The sequence below is a fragment of the Pleurodeles waltl genome, chromosome 3_1 (assembly GCF_031143425.1).
Source record: "Pleurodeles waltl isolate 20211129_DDA chromosome 3_1, aPleWal1.hap1.20221129, whole genome shotgun sequence".
In the NCBI taxonomy this organism is placed as follows: domain Eukaryota; kingdom Metazoa; phylum Chordata; class Amphibia; order Caudata; family Salamandridae; genus Pleurodeles; species Pleurodeles waltl.
Genome location: NC_090440.1, coordinates 472198740 through 472219571, shown reverse-complemented (window position 1 = coordinate 472219571; position 20832 = coordinate 472198740).

The window sequence follows — 20832 nt, the reverse complement described above, 5'->3', positions numbered from 1 at the left end:
AAGCTAGGTAAGCAGTATTTTCCATTCAAAGCCTCCAGAGGACCTACGCTGCTATGTCTGGCCTGGCCTAGGGGCACCCACTGACACACAACCACCACCCAGATACAACCCCACCAGTTGTACATTGTAATGATAGCCACAGTAGTCACCCCTTGTGACTGCTGTAATGCCCTCATGCGCCCATCCTGCTCATGGTAGGCCACCGCCAATATGCAGGCCATCATGGGGTTCAGTCAGAGTCCAAGGGGCACCCTTTCCTCGTTGGGAGGCCATGCCCAGCTGGGCCTTCACGGTCTTCTATGCCCACAGTCTCAGGTCCTCTCACCGTTTCCGACAGTGGGTGCTCCGCCTGCCATAGACCCGAAGGGTCGGCACATCCTTGGCGATGGCATGCCATATTCCCTTCTTTTGATGGACGCTGACCTGCAGAGGCAATACAGACAGGAGAATACCAGTCGACAAACAGTCCAGCGTGTCATACAAATAGCCCACCATACCTGTTTGCACCCCTATTGGCACACACATCGCCCAGCGCACAACATGTACACTGCCAAGAGGACATCTACCCACCCTCCTTACACGATACCTTCACACAACTCCATGAATTCATGCCACAGTATACTCACCAGTTGGTCTGGAGGCCCATACAACAGTTCGTACTGTGATAGGAACCCATCCACCAGTCGCTCCAACTCCTACGAAGTGAAGGCTGGAGCCCTTTCACCTGTCACACGGGCCATGGTAGGTTCCAGACACAGGTCACAGCAGCACATGCAGTGTAGGTCCTCTTCTATGGAAGGTCAGGAAACAAGTGAGAAATGTGAAATAAAATGGCAGTCACGTCCGCGGCGGTGCATACCGTCACAGCCAGCGTATATCCCCATTGGCCACTGTACCCCATAGGGCCCAATTAAAACCAATGAGGAATTGCACGGGGTTCAGAACCACCTACCGCCATGGCACACAACGTTGGCGGCATTACCTCACTTCCACCTGTCCCTCCACACAGGACAGGCAGTCGCCATTTCAGTGGGGGTGAACAGGCCTATCGATTATTCCTGCACCACAGGATATATAGGCACATACTTTTAAATTACACTGTCCCAAAACATGAGTGCACAATGTGGACTGCTGTTGTGTTATAGTTGTTCAAAATGTGACAGCCTACTCACTCTTGTGTCCCTTAAATACCTACCACTGCGGATGACTAGGAGATGGAAACATACCCCAGTGTACAGACCCCTGGTGGACTTGGCTACACTGGAGGACAGGCACATTATACTCACCTACAGACTGGACAGGGCCACAATCACTGAGCTGTGTGCCCAGCTGGAACCTGACCTGATCTCAGCTATCTGTCATACGACTTGGATTCCCCCCCTCTTGTGCAAGTTCTATCAGTGCTCCATTTCCTGGCAACTGGTTCTTTCCATGTGACAGTGGGCTTGGCAGCAGGAATGTCACAGCCAGCGTTCTCAAGAGTCTTGTCTGACGTGATAAAACACATGTGCAACTACATTGCTTTCCCCCAGGTGGAGGATTTGGCCACTGTGGAGGCAGGGTTTTATGTAATGGGACATATCCCCAATGTAATTGGTGTGATAGACGGAACACATATTGCATTTGTTCACCCCCCGGCAAAATGAACAGGTGTCCAGGAATCGTGAGAGTTTCCACTCCATGAATGTGCAGATGGTGTGCCTGGTGGACCAGTACATCTTCCACGTCAATGCTAAGTTTCCTGGGTCGGTGCATGATGCCTTTGTCCTAAGGAATAGGAGCATCCCAAATGTGATATCCCAAACACAGAGGCACAGGGTGTGGCTAATATGTGAGCCTTGGTCCCCACCCACTATATGTTGATGTATGCCTATGCTGTGGCCATATATGATAGTGTGCGGCTAAATGTTGTCCCTTAACATTTGCAGGTGACTCTGGTTACCCAACCTAACCTGGCTGCTGAACCCTGTGAGGAATGGCAGGGCAAGGGCAGAAGAACTATATAATGAGGCACCTGGGCGAACCAGAATAATCACTGAGAGGACCTTTGGCCTCCTGAAGGCCACGTTCAGGTGCCTTCATCAGACAGGTGGATCCCTGTGCTACTCTCCCAAGAAGGTTTGCCAGATAGCAGTGGCATGCTGTATGTTGCACAACTTGGCCCTCAGACGGCATGTATCTTTTCTGCAGGAGGATGAGACTGGAGATGCCCATGTGGAAGGAGTGGACCCTGAGGACAGTGAGGATGAAGAGGCAAAGGATGAGGATGTGGACAACAAAACATTGGTGATACGTCAGTACTTCCAATGACACACAGATGAGACAGTGCAACTTCACATTTCTATGACTATTGGTGTATGCTGTGAGGCATTGACATGCTGGCATTACCCACTTCTTTCCCCTACTTACTGTTACCACGGATATTCATTTTACAGATGTTCGTGATATGACAACATTGTCATTATGTGACCATAACAGCCAGCAACAGGTCATTCATTCTATGCGTATTCTATGTAAAGTTCATTTGCAATGGGTGTAGCTGTTTCAATCAATATAATTTTGCAATACATGAAATACTAGTAGTCAGGTTTTATCCAAGGGTGTTTATTATTGTGCTAAAATATAGAGAGGAAAGTGTAATGGAATGGGGTGATGATGGAGGAAAGTCCAGGGTATTGTTCCAGTCTGTTTGTAGCACAGGTGCAGTATCCATTGGGTCATAGGAAGGGGAGCAATGGCAGTTCAAGGTAGACAAGGTGACTGAGGTGGGACACAAGGGGGACACTCAAGAGAGACTCATTTCCTGGCAGTGGTCTTGGCAAGTGTCTCTGGCTTCTGTCTGGTTCGCAGGGAATGTTTGCGGGGTGGTTCACCATCTGCACGGAGAGGGATGCTGGTGGCTTGTGGGTCCTGTGTCGGGGCCTCCTGGCCACTAGCGGCAGCAGAAGTGGAGGGCTGTTCAGATGACTGACTAGTGGTGGGGCCGCTGGTGTGCTGTTGCCTCCCTCATGATGTTGGCTATGTCTGCCAGCACCCCTGCTATGGAGATCAGGGTGGTGTTGATGGCCTGCAAGTCCTCCCTGATCCCCTGATACTGTCCCTCCTGCAGCCGCCTGTTCTCCTGCACATTGTCTAGGCTATGGCCCATCGTGTCCTGGTAATGTTGGTAGGCTCCCAGGATCTCAGTAAGTGCCTCCTGGAGAGTCGGTTCCTGGTCCTGTCCTCCCCCTGGCACACAGCAGTCCTCCCAGTGTCCCTGTTGGCCTGATTGTCTTGTGGGCAAGGTGTGGCCTGGGGTCCCTGTAAAGGTGGGCACATTGCTGATTGACGTGTCCTAGGGACAAAGGAGTGGGTACGCTGCATGGGTGCTGTGGTATTGGTTCCTGATGGGGGAAGCTCTGTGGTGGTCTGTGAGTGAATAATAATTCATTGTACAGATAATAAAATCCAATACAAAATAAACAAAAGGGCAAAAAAGCAATCAAGAATAAATACAATCAAAAACTGAATTCATGGTAAAACACAACTTGATTTAAACATGCATGACACATTAAAAAAGACATTCCTGCCTGAAAATGTAAGACAATCCTGAAATATGAATATAAAACAAACCACCCAGCCCAGAACCCCACATAATACATAAAAAGACAAAATAAATAAGGCACAGCCCTAAAGTGCATGGTGCATTAAATAGTAATTACATCAAATGCCAACATATGTCGTTGGAACACCACGGCCAGATCAATAACTGGCAATATGGCAAGAGTGTGGAAGAAATTCCGATTATACCTATTCATTGCGAGCAGTGCCACTGAATTTGGATTGTGCAATTCTAATAAATTTAGTCTAATAACACATTTAGCGTTGGATTGGCTGGGTCCAAAGACTGAATAATAGCCTGTCGACAGGAGCGAATGCCCAGTTCTTCCAATTTGTTCTGAAGCAAGAATCTACGCTCCTTTAGTAAAGGTGGGCACATGATCAATAGTTTCACCCACATTACTACAACCTCTGCATGTCACACCTTACCCAGAGGATAGCTGCCATTGGGGTATATGTTTTAAAAAACTCCAATCGCCCATCCTTAAGGCCATAAAGGCCTTTTTCAACCAAAACCCATAGGAGCAGGAGAAAAAGCTAGAAGACATACCTGGCTTAAAGGATTCAATTACTGCCCAGGCATGCTTACGTTGAACAAGTAGGGAACAGTCAGAGTGGTACGAATACAGTTGAATAAACCTTTTTACATGTAGTTTAAACAGAGAATAGGAGGGATTACTTGCCAAAAGATCACCAGTATCTAGTTGTCATTTGCATTCAACCAAGAAATAAGAATAAATACCCTTCGATTTCGACTCACTAATTTCTTGCCACAAGACTGCCTCCAGGTGACCATCTGTGGGCTTATGCAATTTATAACAAAGCTTCAAAAAAGCACCAGCACCAACTGCCACCAAATCCGGAAGCCCAAATTTCAACTGTACTTGCGCGGGTGAATCCAGGAGTGGAACATGAAAGACTCTATTGTAGATTTTATTGACTGTGGGAAAGTACCATCTTGCCTGCTATGTTACCCCCATTTTTACTTGTGTGTCAGTTTGTTTTTGCCTGTGTCACTGGGATCCTGCTAGCAAGGACCCCAGTGCTTATAGTTTGTGGCCTGTATGTGTTCCACTAAGTGAGGGTTAGACACATAGGTGACTTATAAGTTACTTAAGAGCCGTGTAAAATGGTTGTGAAATAACGTGGACGTTATTTCACTCAGGCTGCAGTGGTAGTCCTATGTAAGAATTGTCTGAGCTCCCTATGGGTGGCAAAAGAAATGCTGCAGCCCATAGGGATCTCCGGAAACCCCAATACCCTGGGTACCTAGGTACCATATACTAGAGAATTATAAGAGTGTTCCAGTATGCCAATCAGGATTGGTAAAATCAGTCACTAGCCTGCAGTGACAATTTACAGAGAGAGCATAAACACTGAGGTTCTGGTTAGCAGAGCCTCAGAGATACAGTTAGGCACTAAACAGGGAACACATATAGGCCACAAACTTATGAACACTGGGGTCCTGGCTAGCAGGATCCCAGTGACACATATCAAACACACTGACAATATAGGGTTTTCACTATGAGCACTGGGCCCTGGCTAGCAGGATCCCAGTGAGATAGTAAAAACACCCTGACATATACACACAAAGAGGCCAAAAGTGGGGGTAAGAAGGCTAGAACCCCCCCCTAAACGAAGGACAATAAGGCTAACCTTGGCCAGTTGAGTATTGTCTAAGTGGTGATAGTTGGAGAGTGGCTCTGCAATAGATTGGTTACTCCCTTTATCATCCCTGTGGGGATGTAAACCACCCTGTTTGAAGTTTTTTATCTAGCCAACAATGTGAAGTTATATTCTCAGAGTTCCTATTAGCATGTTTAGGTTTAGAGCAGTGGAAATTGTCCACTGGACCTATATCAAGTGATATGCCAGAATGCCAGACAAGGATGCTGTCTCAGTAAAGCCATAGCTGGGCAAAAACTTTGTCCATATGGCTGTAAGAGAGAACAGGGTTGCTGTTTCTTTTGAGTTGGAATAGGGCAGCGATGCTGTCCTCTGAGCTCCACACTAGGGCAGGGCTGCTGTCCTAGGTGTTGTGAGGCAGTGCAGGGTTGCTGCACTAAAGTTTCTTTGGGAGGGTTGGAGGGATGCTCCATGTTAGCTAAAATGGTGCACTTTTCTCACCAATATTAGTTATCCCACAGAGTGGTACAGCTGTGCTAGCTGATGGTTCTCTTGGTACACGTGCCACCCCAGGAGATGTTTCTCCCACCATAGGAATGGTATCCTGAATGGCAGGGTGGGTAGGTAATACTTTGATGCCCTTTTTTACCTGTTGTTGGAGAAGGATTCTGAGTTTTCAGTCCTTTTTCTCTCCTTTGCATCTGTGTCCCTGTAGGCCTGAGCCTCAACACCATTTATTGAAACTGTCTGCCTGTACTTATCCATTACAAGGGGACAAGCAGCCAGTGGGGCAAGGCCAATGCCACCAGGTGTGACAGAAACTGTCTTGGGACTGACTACCCCAGTTTCTATGATGGACCCATAAGTGAACCTAACTACACCCTTATTTTGACTGTTGCCAGCAGTCCCCCCTCTATTATCACTACTGCTAGGGGCACTAGAGTTTGATTTATTAGTGGTGGTAGGCTCAGGGGGTTTACCTGGGCAGGACCTATCACCTGGCCTATGGCCTTTATTTTTACACACATAGCACCAAGGCTTTTTAATGTGTGTGGGTTGTGAAGAAGAGGAAGAAGTTGATTTATCCCCACCCCCTGAAGAGTGTTTAGGATTTAAAGAAGGATCTTTAGTTTTACCCTTACCCCCATGCTTATCCTGAGATTTCTCACCATCTTTCTTTTTGCCATCATTGTCACCCCCGTATGAACTTTTCTGCTAACTCTTGTTCTGACCCATTTGTCTGCCTTCTTTCCCAATTCTTGGGGAGAGGTCAGATCTGAGTCTACCAGGTACTGGTGCAACAAATCAGACACACAATTGTTCAAAATATGCTCTCTCAGGATTAGACTATACAGGCTTTCATAGTCAGTCACCTTACTGTCATGTAATCAACCCTCCAAGGCCTTCACTGAACAGTCTACAAAGTCTGTCCAGTCTTGAGAGGACTCTTTTCTGGTGTCTCTGAACTTAATCCTGTATTGTTCAGTGGTTAAGCCAAATCCATCCAAGAGTGCATCCTTCAAAACTTTGTAGTTGTTAGCATCACTTTCTCTTACAGTAAGGAGCCTATCCCTACCCTTACCAGTGAAAGATAGCCACAAGATAGCAGCCCACTGCCTTTGAGGGACCAACTGTACCATACAGGCCCTCTCAAGTGCAGCAAACCACTTGTTAATGTCCTCCCCCTCCTTGTAAGGGGGGACTATCTTATGAAGGTTTCTGAAATCTTGCTCTCTAACAGGATTGCTATCAAAAACACTGCTGCTGCCACCATGGGGAACTAACCCCAACCTCTGCCTTTCCCTTTCCACATCCAGAGATTCCCTGTCTAAGGCCAGCTGCTGCTGTATAAGCTTCAGCCTGGCCTCTGCCAACCTCAGCTTTCTGAGTTCCCTTTCCATTAAGTTATCCTCAGGGTAGAGGCTTGGGAATTGTGAGACACAGAAGAAATGTGGGAATTGGCAGAGTTGGACCTGTCCCTAACTGGTTGGACCCTAGTAACCTGGCCTTTAGGAGTGAAAGGTGCCCTACTAGTGTGTGACACCATCCCACTACCAGTGTCACTAGGTGGCCTGCTAGCTGGCAGGTCCTTGGAAGAACCCTCCCCAGCAACCTCAGGGGACTCCTCTGAGTCTGACTGGGTACCCACCTCCTCTACCTCCTGATCCTGGGATGGGCCAGACTGGTTCTGGTCACTTTCTAGGAGAAGGCTGAGGAGAAGATCTTTTGTAGGCTTCTTTCCAATTGCTAAACCTCTTTCAATGCAGAGACCCCTGAAACTTTTAAAGTTTAGATTCCCATAGGTTGCCTGGACAACTGTGGGAGTAAGCTCTACTGCAGACAGGAGAGAAAAAAGTTTAGGACAGAGAGAAAAAGTTTTTGGAACTTTTGAAAGAACAGAAAAAAAATGTTTTTCAAACTTTTAAAAGTTTTCAGAACTTTTCAGAAACTTTGTTAAAAGTTTTAGAGAAGGAAAGTTAAACTATGTAGTTCAATGTGTATATCTTGAAGTATTTGGTATATGTTTTTCTCATGAAAAGGACCAATGACAAAGTGGTAAAGCAGTTACAAGTACTTATCCCACCGCTGCACCACCAATGTAGGAGGCTGGGCTGGCTTATAGTGGGTACCTTGTGGTACTTACACCTTGTGCCAGGTCCAGTTATCCCTTATTAGTAGATTAGAAGTGTTCTAGCAGCTGAGGCTGATAGAGGTAGCTATAGCAGAGCAGCTTAGGTTGAACTAGGAGACATGCAAAGCTCCTACTATACCACTTATATCATTTAGCACTATATCATAAGAAAACACAATACTCAGAGTTACTAAAAATAAAGGTACTTTATTTTAGTGACGATATGCCAAAAGTATCTCAGAGAATATACTCCCTTAGGACGTAAGTAATATACACAAAATAGACACACACAAACCAAATCAGGTAAGTAAACTGTTAGAAAAGTAGTGTAAACACTGTAGAACACAATAGAATGCAATAGGGGAAAATAGGCCTAGGGGCAACACAAACCATATACTCCAAAAGTGGAATGCGAACCACGAATGGACCCCAGGCCTAGTGTACTGTGTAGAGGGTTGTTGGGAGAGTAAGAAAACACTAGGGGTGTCCAAGATACCCAACCCCAAGACCCTGAAAAGTAGGAGTAAAGTTACCCTACTACCCCAGAAAGACAGTATAGTCGAGATAGGGGATTCTGCAAGGACAACAACTGACTGCAAAGCACTGAAGACGGATTCCTGGACCTGAGGACCTGTAAACGAAGGGGGCCATGTCCAAGAGTCACGCATGTGTCCGGGGGGGGGGGTAGGAGTCCACTGAACCCCAGATGAAGGTGCAATAGGGCTGCATCTGGGTGGAAGAAGCCGAAGATTCAGCAACAACAGAAGGTTCCAGGAACTTCTTATTTGGTCAGAAAATGTCCCACGGCATGCCGGAGGATGCAGAGTTGTTTCCACGCAGAAGGACCGCAAACAAGCCTTGCTAGCTGCGGATTTTGGGTGCTGCCAGGGCCCAGGAAGGACCAGGAGGTCGTCCCTTGGAGGAGGAGACAGAGGGGGCGCTCAGCAACACAGAGAGCCCACGCAGAAGCAGGCAGCAGCCGCAGAAGCACCTGAACAGGTGTTCAGAAGATTTGAGCATGACAGTCGACTCAGCACAACAAAAGGGAGTCCCACAAAGTCGGAGTCCAACTCAGCGAGTTGGGCAATGCAGGACGGAGTGCTGGTAACCTGGGTACTGCTGTGCACAAAGGAAGTCTTGCAAGAGTGACAGAAGCCCTAGCAGCTGCAGTTCACGCAAAACACAGGGCCACTGGACTGTCGGGGACACTTGGATCCAGCTCCTGTGTTCCAGGGACCATGCTCATCAGGATGAGAGGGGACCCAGAGGACCGGTGATGCAGAAGTTTGGTGCCTGCATTGGCAGGGGGAAGATTCAGTCGACCCACTGGAGATTTCTTCTTAGCTTCCAGTGCAGGTCGAAGGCAGGCAACCCTCAGAGCATGCACCCCCAGGAAACAGTTGAGAAAGCCGGCAGGATGAGGCGCTACAATGTGGCTGGTAGTCTTCTTCCTACTTTGTAGTGGTTTTGCAGGCGTCCTGGAGCAGACAGCGGTCGATACTTGGTAGAAGTCGAAGAGGGAAGTGTAGAGGAACTCTGGTGAGCTCTTGCATTCGTTATCTGGTGAGATACCCACAAGAGAGACCCTAACTAGCCCTCAGAGGAGGATTGGCTACAGAGAAAGGTAAGCACCTATCAGGATGGATCTCTGACGTCACCTGCTGGCACTGGCCACTCAGAGCTGTCCAATGTGCCCTCACACCTCTGCATCCAAGATGGCAGAGGTGTGGGACACACTGGAGGAGCTCTGGCCACCTCCCCTGGGAGGTGCTGCTCAGGGGAGTTGTCACTCCCCTTTCCTTTGTCCAGTTTCACGCCAGAGTAGGGCTGGGGGGATACCTGAACCGGTGTAGACTGGCTTATGCAAGGAGGGCACCATCTGTGCCCTTCAAAGCATTTCCAGAGGCCAGGAGAGACTACTCCTCTCAGGCTCTTAACGCCTATTTCCAAAGGGAGAGGGTGTAACTCCCTCTCTCAGAGGAAATCCTTTGTTCTGCCTTCCTCGGACTGGGCTGCCCAGGCCCCAGGGCGGCAGAAACCTGTCTGTGGGTTGGCAACAGCGATAGCTGCAGAGAAAACCCCGGAAAGTTACTTTGGCAGTACCCGGACTCTATGCTGGAGACCCGGGGATGCATGGAATTGTTCCCCCAATACCAGAATGGTATTGGGGTGACAATTCCATGATCCTAGACATGTTACATTGCCATGTTCAGAGTTACTATTTTGACCCTACATATAGGTATTGACCTATGTGTAGTGTACGCGTGTAATGGTGTCAGCGCACTCACAAAGTCCGGGGAAATTGCCCTGAACAATGTGTGGGCACCATGGCTAGTGCCAGGGTACCCACACACTAAGTACCTTTGCACCTAACCTTCACTAAGTGAGGGTTAAACATATAGGTGACATAAGTTACTTAAGTGCAGTGTAAAATGGCTGTGAAATAACGTGGATGTTATTTCGCTCAGGCTGCAGTGGCAGTCCTGTGTAAGAATTGTCTGAGCTCCCTATGGGTGGCAAAAGAAATGCTGCAGCCCATAGGGATCTCCTGGAACCCTAATACCCTGGGTACCTAGGTACCATATACTAGAGAATTATAAGGGTGTTCCAGTGTGCCAATCAGAATTGGTAAAATTAGTCACTGGCCTGAAGTGACAATTTTAAAAGCAGAGAGAGCATAAACACTGAGGTTCTGGTTAGCAGAGCCTCAGTGATACAGTTAGGCACCACGCAGGGAACACATATAGGCCACAAACGTATGAACACTGGGGTCCTGGCTAGCAGGATCCCAGTGACACATATCAAACACACTGACAACATAGGGTTTTCACTATGAGCACTGGGCCCTGGCTAGCAGGATCCCAGTGAGACAGTAAAAACACCCTGACATATACTCACAAACAGGCCAAAAGTGGTGGTAACAAGGCTAGAGGGAGGCTACCTTCCGATAGGTATCTTGGACACCCTTAGTGTTTTCTTACACTCCCAGCGACCTTCTACACACTACACTAGGCCTGGGGTCCATTTGTGTTTCGCATTCCACCTTTGGAGTATATACTTTTTTGTTGCCCCTAGTCCTATTGTGTCCTGTTGCATTCTACAGTGTTTGCACTACTTTTCTAACTGTTTACTTACCTGATTTTGGTTTGTGTGTATATTTTGTGTATTTTACTTACCTCCTAAGGGAGTATATCCTCTGAGATACTTTTGGCATATTGTCACTAAAATAAAGTACCTTTATTTTTAGTAACTCTGAGTATTGTGTTTCTTATGATATACTGCTATATGATATAAGTGGTACAGTAGGATCTTTGCATGTCTCCTAGTTCAGCCTAAGCTGCTCTGCTATAGCTATCTCTATCAGCCTAAGCTGCTAGAACACTACTAATCTACTAATAAGGGATAACTGGACCTGGCACAAGGTGTAAGTACCACAATGTACCCACTATAAGCCAGGCCAGCCTCCTACATTGACCAGCCTATTTAATAGGCAACAAAATTTCTTGACCATAAGCCAGCAAAGGGATAATCTTTGCTCTCATAACTTCCATTAAGGGAAGAAGGGTCTGCCCCTTTAAAACTTTATATAATTTAGAGAAAGCCACCTGCAGTGCCACAGCTCAATTTCCTTCTCATGTTTAACAAAACCGCCCCTGGAACCAAAGTGTACCCCTAAATATTTGCAAGACTGCTCGGAAACAAGTTAACAGTTTTTTTAATACCAACTAAAGCCCGAATGTTTTTTTCCTCCCAAAGGAGACCACTTTTGTTTTGAGCAAATTAACTTCTAATTGATTCACGGAAGTATAAGATGCAAGTTGGTTTAGCAGCCACTGAAGAACAATCTTAGTGCAACTAAATAATGCAAGATCGTCGGCATAAAGCAGATGACTAAGCCTAAAGCCACCAATCATGGGGGATGGGAGTTGACAGCATCAAGAGATGTTGACATGTCTGCAATAAACAGATTAAAAAGAAGGGTAGCAAGTACACAATCCTGTTTCACACCATGGGTGGTGGGAATTTTTCTGGAGAGGGAGCACCCATCACCAAGCTTAATGCAGACCCAGGTGTTTGTATGGAGTTCTATGATAGCACCCAGGAGTACTGGAGGGATGCCCTAGTTTTGGAGATTGGCCTACAGGGCACTCCGGGGGATCCAATCAAATGGCGCTTTAATATCCACAAAACAACAATTCAGCATCATACCTGACAAATTCGCCCTGTCAATCAGAAATAAAGTGCTAATAAATTAGTCGAAGTGCCTGAGCCAGCAGAAAACCCTGTTTGGACAATGGGAATTAAAGCCTTTGATTCTGCCCAATCACAGAGATCTTGCAGCAAAGGGCTTGCATAGTACTTGGCCTCATTGTCCAGCAGGGCTATCATCCTAAAATTGGCAGGGTCTGAGCTTGAACCACTTTTATAAAGAGGATGAAGGATGGCACCATGCTAGGACTCAGGAATTGTTGAAGTCAAGAGGCAGTGCCCAAACAGATGAGCAAGATGGTTGGCCCAAAAAAGAGGATCCTGTTTGAACAGTGCCTGAGGGAGGCCATTGGGACCGGGGGCACCAAGGGCCATATGTATGAAAACTGGAGCTTGCGAATCGCAAATAGCGATTTTTAAGAAATCTGCGACTCGGAAAAAAATCGCAAAATGCGAGAAAGTTTGAGAATGCACACCTGGAGGAGCCTGATGACATCACCAGCAGGAAATGAGTCATCCCAGGCAGTTTCAGGTGCCACACCCAAACCAGCATCCTGGGAGAGAGCAGCCCAACCACACACAGCAGCACTCAAAAGGAACAAGAACACCTGAGCCAGGATGGATACCACAGGCCAAGCACAGAAGAAGGGTGAAAGGAAGCGCAAGCTGAAATTCAGCGAGCAGGAGCTTGAGGTACTAACTGAGGAGGTGGTGAGGAGCCATGACCGACTGTTTGGAAAAAGCTCACTCCAGGTGCCTGAGAGTGAAAAGAGGAGACTATGGCTGGACATACAGTCCAAAATCTGCGCTATTGGAGTGGCACAGCGCTCCATTGAAGAGATTAAAAAAAGGTGGTATGACCTGCGGTCCCGTGCAAAGGAGAGGGTGGCAAGGAGACTTGCAGAGGCCAGGGGTACAGGAGGCGGTCCACCCACAGAGGCACCATCAACACCATTGGAGGACCTAGTGGGGTCCACACTCCTCCCTGAAGCTGTGACTGGGGTCACAGAGATCGACACCTCCGGCACACCGAGTACTAGCCAAGGTAAGTGCAAGATTGTTTTGTAACCCTATATGTGTATGCACAAAAGCCCCTTAGGAATTAGCAAGTAATGTGAAACAGTGTGAGAAGTAGTCCAGTCCACATCTTAGAAGCAGCACTACAATGCATTATGGGAGTGGCAGTCCAGAACCTAGAACTGAAAGTAGCACAACAATGTATTTAAGAATAGTGACACCCAGAGTAACACAACACACACAACACCGTGTAGAGCAGTACCTGTACCTTTTTTGCCACTGTCTGACAGAAAATGTAACATACAGAACTGACATGCTGCATATTGTTGTTGCAGGTGGGCCAGGCCCAGCAGCCACAGCATCTGCATGTGTAGGAGAGACAGACACCTATCTGCCCTCAGATTCGAACACCATTGGGTCCCTACACATGTCGACTGGACGACGCAGGCCCAGGGCACTGCCACTGCCAGAGCTCAGCAACGACTCTGATGAGCAGCAGGAAGGGCCAAGCACACCATCAGCACCAGACAGGTGCAGCCAGATTCCGGAGGGCAGGTGTCATCCAACCACAGCACCACGCAGGATTGCGATAGAGTCCTGGGCAAAGCAGCATGAGTCAGGTGAGGGTTCCTCCTTATACGGTGGCCTGGAAGCTGCTATTATGCAGCAGCAGCGTCTGCAAAATAAGCGGATCCTTGCATTAGACAGAAACCTGCGCAAACATAACCGCAACATGATGGGCCTGCATCGCCAACTTGACTCACTCAATAGTAATATTGTATAGCTGCAAGAGGGACAGGTGCAGGCATCACAGGACACCAGGGACCTTACAAGTGCTGTCCGTGAACTCTGCCAGGAGCTGCTCCATGAGAGGGTGAGCCAGCGCACATAGGAGCGCAGATTCAGTATCATGTTTGGCAGCTTCTGCCGTTCCTCCAACAGGATGGCAAATTTGACAGCATTGACTGCCTGTCGCGCAGTGGCTGCACAAGTGGAGGCAGCACACAGCAGCAGGGACGTTGTCAATGGACTTGTGCAGATCACAAATGTGAACGAACACATTATGGGACCAAGATCAGCCACTCCGAGTGAGCTAGCACTGGGGGACACTGAGGACAGTTCCAGCCTCAGCAGTGTTGCCGGACCAGCAGCGGACACCAGATGGCGCAGTGCCAGGCACAGCACTGCCACTGAGGGTGACAATAGAGGTGCCAGTGACGTAATTGGGCACCCGAGCGGTGTGCTTGGTAGAAAAAAATGACTCTTGCTGCCATTGGACCTCTGTTGACACTACGAAGAAATAGTGCATAACTCTGGTTAATCGTTGGTTTGCGTTTGTCACATCACCTGTTTGTTTTCTTACTCACACGTACATTACCTGACATAAGGTAATACATATCTTTCACTACAGGTACAGTTGTCAGAGGATTTGTGTCATTAATACTCATGTCTGAAATGGTTGTGTGTGATGTCGGCACACCTTTGCCTTCCCTCTGCTGCACTGGTCCTGTCTGCTGGCTGTAGAGGTGGTATGAGATTGTCATCCTCATCTGATTCAGTATCACTGATTTCTACAGGTATGCCCCTGGTTGTAGCTATATTGTGCAGGATTGCACAAGTAGACACTATTCTACATGTTGTCTCTGGACTGTACTGTAGCGCCCCTCCACTTTTGTGGAGGCACCGGAAGCAACTCTTCAGCAGTCCAAATGTGCGCTCCACCACGTTGCGGGTTGCCCTATGTGCTGCATTGTATCTCCGTTCAGCTGGTGTTGTAGGATTGAGGTAGGGTGTCATCATTTATGTGCGCACTGCGTAAGCACTGTCTCCTGGAAGGGACAGAGGGTGTGATGAGTAACTGAGCCATCTGACATGGGTACGCCATCTATGCACCAGTGTACAGAGGGACATTACCTAGTAGATATCCTTCACCAAACTCCCCAGCTAGCAGTCTTGTGTGAATCCCGCTGTGGTGAAAGATATAAGAATCATGTGTGCTCCCTGGGTACCTGGCCACGAGATCAGTAATGATGTAGGAGGCATTGCATATCACCTGTATGTTCATGGAATGTTGGTATTTCCTGTTGCGGTACACATACTCTGTGGCTGATGGTGGACAGATTGCCACATGTGTGCCATCTATGGCACCTAGGACGTGGGGGAACTGTGCTATCTGGTGAAACTCTATTTGTGTCTGCTGTAATTCCTGTGGGGTGTGGGGGAATCTGATGTACTGGTGTAGTTTGCTCAGCATGACGTTGATGAATGCATTGAAAAATCTGGAGAGGGTACTCTGTGTGACCCCTCCAGCTGCTGCTATGACCCCTTGATAGCTCCCTGAGGCGAGTAGGTGGAGGGAGCATAATACCTGCACATGGGTGGGTATGCTGTGAGTCCTTAGTGTTCTGCGCTGCAGTATGGGTTGTAGCTCAGCTATCAGATCAAGTATCATGGATGAGTTCAACCTATACCTCTCATATATTTCCTCCTCTGTCAGGTCAAAAAGTGTAATGTGCACTCTGAAAATGCGCTCCTGTCTCCTCCTCCCTCTCCTCAAACCTGCCAAGATCCTCATCCTCCTTGCCATGACGTAGAGTGCAGCCATTGTGGAAAAGAGTCTGAGGCATTCTGGGCCTCTTTATATAGGTTGCACCTGGTTACCACCTGGTTTCAGTTCATGGTATTTTGCATGTGCAAAATGCCATTCTGCGAAAAATCGTAATTTCCGATTTTTTGATGCATCTCTTTGCGACTTGGATTTTGCGAATCGCAATTTGCGCCTCGCAATTTCCTACTGGAAATTCCGAATCGCCAAATGCGACTCGCAAAACCAGGTCGCGACGCAAAAAATCACAGTTTTTGTGATTTCTTATTTTTGGTCTGCGAATGCCTTTCATGCATCGCAGACCACGTTTTTGCACTCGCAAACGGCTGATTTTTGCGATTCGCCCCATTTGCGAGTGCAAAAATGTTTCATACATCTGGCCCCAAATTGCTTAGCCCTCAAGATGATATGGGGGAGACATAGTGAAAAGAACTTCTTCACTCCCTGCAAGGGAATTGAAGACCCTGTAAACAAGGGACACATCTGAAACAAAGCAGAAGTAGAACTATGAGCCCCCTCATCCAACAGTTTCACATCCTGCTTGCTAGCGGAGAAGTGGGTAGTCAAGTAAGACATCCAGGCTCCTTCTGAAATATTGACAGCGCCAATGGCTCTTTGGTTGCTATTTAGATTGTTGATAATTTGGATATTTACTTGCACTTAAAAGTTTAACCCAAAATTGGTTAAGATAGGTCTGATGGTAATCGTAAACAGCCTTCCTATAGTCTTACCTCAGTTGTTTGTATTAAGTAAATAAACACTAAGAATCTGGGCCATTTCTAATTGCCCTCGCTAGCCTATTACGCGCGTTCTTTAGATTCCGGGTTTTCCTGGAGATGACAAAAGACTGGGATGGGGCGCAGTTATGCGCAGATTGATCAAACCTTGACCATAAAAGGCAACCCATAACTTAATTGGGGACACACAACCCGATCCCTCAGAGTCGAAAAAGTTAATACATTCAGTTAATACTATACCGCCTATAGAAGCATTCCATTTTATACACTTTAGTGACTCAGAGCAAACACCGCCACCCACTCCCCGCATGACATCGTGTACAGGAAATCTAGATTTGATGACTACAATTTGTAGACAATGATCACTCTCACTCTGGGAGGAAATCAGTAACTTTTCAATGAAAGGAAACAGTTCAGTATTACAAATGGTATAATCTAAATAGAAGTGGGATCGACCATCTGATCTTGTCCACCGGGGGGGGGGTCATTGTCTTGTAAACAGCCGTTCAAAACCTTAGAGCCCATACTGTTAAGGTGCATTACAAAATACTCTCCCAACGGGCAATGCAGACAACCCTAAGGCCTCAATTGTTCGGGAAATAACTGGCGATTACCAAGATAGGGACCATCAAAAACCTCCATTGTATCCTGAAACAGGTTCGTATTAAAATCACCAGTTATAAGTTAATTAGCACATGGGTATTCCCCAACTAAGTTGCCCACAATCTGCATCAGTCGAGACAGCCAGCTCCTTTTTTCGTTAGGAGCAATATAGACATTAATTACGATGAGGGTCTGCTGCGTGATCCCATTCCTGATGACAATCCCCTGGATCCAGTTATCATCCCAAACCAGTGGCAAAATACTCCCTTTTAATTTAACAGTTACATAGATGACCAATCCTCCCTTGGCACAGCTATTCTTGCTCGTTCTATGGGCAGATTTCCATATTTCTAAATACCCTGGCAGCGGACAGCTGTGCTCAGCCCAGGTTCCCTAAAGGGTGATTACATCGTGACTGTTCAAAAATGTTAAAAGGTCAGCCGAGGCAAACTTGTGCACAACCCCGTTGATGTTCTATGAGCATAAGGACAGACATCCAGGTGTTTGTATAGAACCACCCACTCGTAGGGGGCAATGGGGACTCCCATGCGAAAGAGTTGATGGCAACCAATCCCAATTAGAGGACCCCTAGGAACCAGAACCAGTACGAGGAGCACCATTGAAAGTAGAAGTGCCACCTAGGGCACTTTTCAAGATTTAAAAGGGCTTCAGAACCAAAATCCAAAACATCACCATCAGTATTCCCATAAACAGTTTTAGATTCAAACAGTGTGGCGGCAGGGCAAACAGGCATTCCACTACCACAGTGTGGGGCTACCAAAACCAACACACTGCCTAAGTTGCCTTTCTCAGCCGAGATCAAATGGTCCTTGAAAAGGAGTTCAGTTTTCTGCACAATAGTGCCAGCCGGAGGATCCTTAGCAGTCTCACTCAGGAGGGGAAAGTTAGCAGGTGAGGTCATCAAGGGATTAGGCAGAGAAGTTGCCCTAGGGGCCACCTGCAACTGCAAGAGCTGCTGCGCCTCAGGACGAACCAATGGTTGGACATTAGTTAGAAATCTTTGAGGCGGATCGCTCCGCCTATTGTTCCGTTGTTTGCGGAGTCTTTTTTTTCCCTCTTGCTCAATGGATGTTGAGCCACGGGATCAGCTCCTGAAGGTGTTGGCTGAGCTTAAACAGATTGTGCAGGAATGCAGGAAAAATGGAAGGAGCCAGGCACCGTGGACACAAGTTCAGGTAAAGGAGAGATCAAGGGAGCACAGTTGGCCGCAAAGCCATACTCCAAGGCTTCAGTAGCAACTGGCCGAGGAAGATTAATGGAGGTTGCACTCTTAACTGGGAGAAAATAATCGTCCAATGTTTTTGGTTGAGGGGGCTCCCGAGCCAAAACAGGGAGAGAGCTTAGATTCAGCGGGGGCACCAGGGCCACAGGAGCTGAAGATAGCCTCTTGATTTCACATACAACGAACTTAAAAAGGTGGGCAAAGATGAAAGGCTTTCAATGATTGGAGAACAGCAGCATGTTGGTTGCACAAAATTGGAGCTTGTATGTGCTCTAGCAATTAGCTGGTTGAGGTTTTCAATTCTTTGATCAATACCAGCTACATAAGAGGCCAATGTATTTAGCAAATTGACGTCCACTTTGTCAGAGTGGTAGTTCAGAGCTAGCACAGTGGATTGGAGAGTTTGCAAAAGCTGAGGCCAGGCAAAGCCAGTTACCATGATCATAGGGGAGGGCACAGGGTTGGATTCCCTATCAGCACCACTCATGGAATCAGATGGAAGACAGGAAAGGCCAAGGAGCAATTGGTCATTGAGCTCGCCTTTAGTGAGCTCAATTTACGGACTGGGAACAGCCCCACTAGAAGACCTTGTTGGTAACATTGGATGAAAGCTGCCAGTTGAACTTCGGGTCCATTGAGCTGCTGGGGGGCTGGATGGCAGAGGAATGCTGTGAATCTGCGGGAAGTCGTGTCAGCTTATGGCCAGCCCATCCTGCCCAATGGAAAACTGCTGGAGAGGCCGCTAAAGAAGACACCCAGTCTCTTGCATTGAAAGAAGGGTCACTGGAAATAATAGTTGGTGAAAGTTTGTGTTTTAACAAAAGTGCGGCCGGCTTGCCCTCATGGGGAGGAGAATGAATCACTTTTTCCTGAGATGCTAGCCGGGAAGAAGCGGGTGAAACTAGGTGGTGAACTTGTGCCGCTGTTGTCAAATAACCACAAGCAATGGGTAAAACATGAGTGACTGCAGGCTCCATGGGAACACTCAGGCCCGGCTCCGACTCAATCTCGCCACCCTTTGCCAAAAGCTCCAGCTTAGGTTTTTTCTTAAAATAAGTCAGAAGAGAAGACTTGCGGAGCTTCGAGGAGCATGGATACGGTGTATGAACAACGAAAAGTTGAGACTTCATAATTGCTGAACTAGGTGAATCAGCAGCCAGTGGAGGAGGTGCTGCTGTAATTATAATGGGTGAAGGGGGATAAGTCCACTTTTCAGAGGCTGATGGTGAATGCGAGGAGGCATTACCCACATCGATGCCACAGTGGCATTTCTGGCACTTTTGAGGATTGAGGTGCTCTTTCCTTACTTTACCAGACCTCATAGTACGACAGCCCCAAAGGTCCTTCCTTCAAATGTAGGGGAGCTCAGGGGAGGAAATAATGTCACTCAGCGTAAGTAAGTAAGTCCTTAAGGAGGCGCTTTGCGGCACTTGTTGTGGAATATCTGTGCTCACTTGAAGGCTTACAGGCTTGGAATGAAGAAAGGAGTAAAGGAGACCCATTTGGATTAGACTGAATGAAAAGGGCAAGAGGAGGCAGGAAGAGCAAGGCAACACGGTCCACACAAGCCGCCCTGGCCTAACGCCAGCCGCCTCCGTCAAAAACCGGTTACCTACAGACAAAGCTACAGTTTTATGCACTCCCCAAAACCTTCACTTAGCCTTGCTTTACAGGATGTTAAACACTTGACTTAGATCACCAACACCAGCTCCAATATAGCCCCTGCCTAGGCAGTCCTGAGAAGTCCTGAAGAGATCTGAGGAGATGAGGAGATCAATATTGGCACAGATCCAGGCCTAGAATTTCTCTTGTGGCGGGCCGTGCGTCGTGGAGTGGAATGGAGTAGCTGACCCAGCAAAAGTCCTTGCATATCCTCACCAGGCCCAGTAATCCTTGCACGAGCTCACTAGGCCCAAGAGCTGGGGGCCAGCAACAGCTGCCCAGGGGGAGCCTGAGGCAAGGCAGGCAGTGGAGCAGGGAGGCAAGCAGAAACAGGATGTTTCAGCAAGAAAATCACCCCCCCAGCCACTGCTGCCGACTGGTCTGTGAGTGGGCTTGGGTGACAAGCTGTCCAGTGGTCTCTGATGGGCCAGGTAGGTCGTCCAGATCCAGAAGTCCACAGTTACTGTCATCACTGTGGGCCTTTCTGCATCTCCAGAAACATCTCATCTCCAGTGACATTGGCTAGGGTACCTGTGGGGATGTAAATGATGTATTATGCTTCAAGTGTATGACATTTGTACTTCTGTAACTTCCCCTCTATGGTTGTTGTTACCCTGCCAGCTTTTGCTTGTGTATGGTGATGTATTGTGGGAATGTTAGTTTCCCTATGCTGTGCATCCTTTAGTGATGAGTGTCCATGTAGGGGTGAGAGGGGTGTCTATGCATTGGTACAGCATGCAGGGCCTGGCATTGGGATTAGTGAGATGTGTTGGTGGAGTGTGTGGGATGTGGTGGAGTGATGGGAGTGAGGGTGAGGGTGTGTTATGGCATTCAGGTATGGGGGTGATAATTGTTAAAAGTTGACTTACCAGTCTCCAGTCCTCCGCCAACTCTGGTG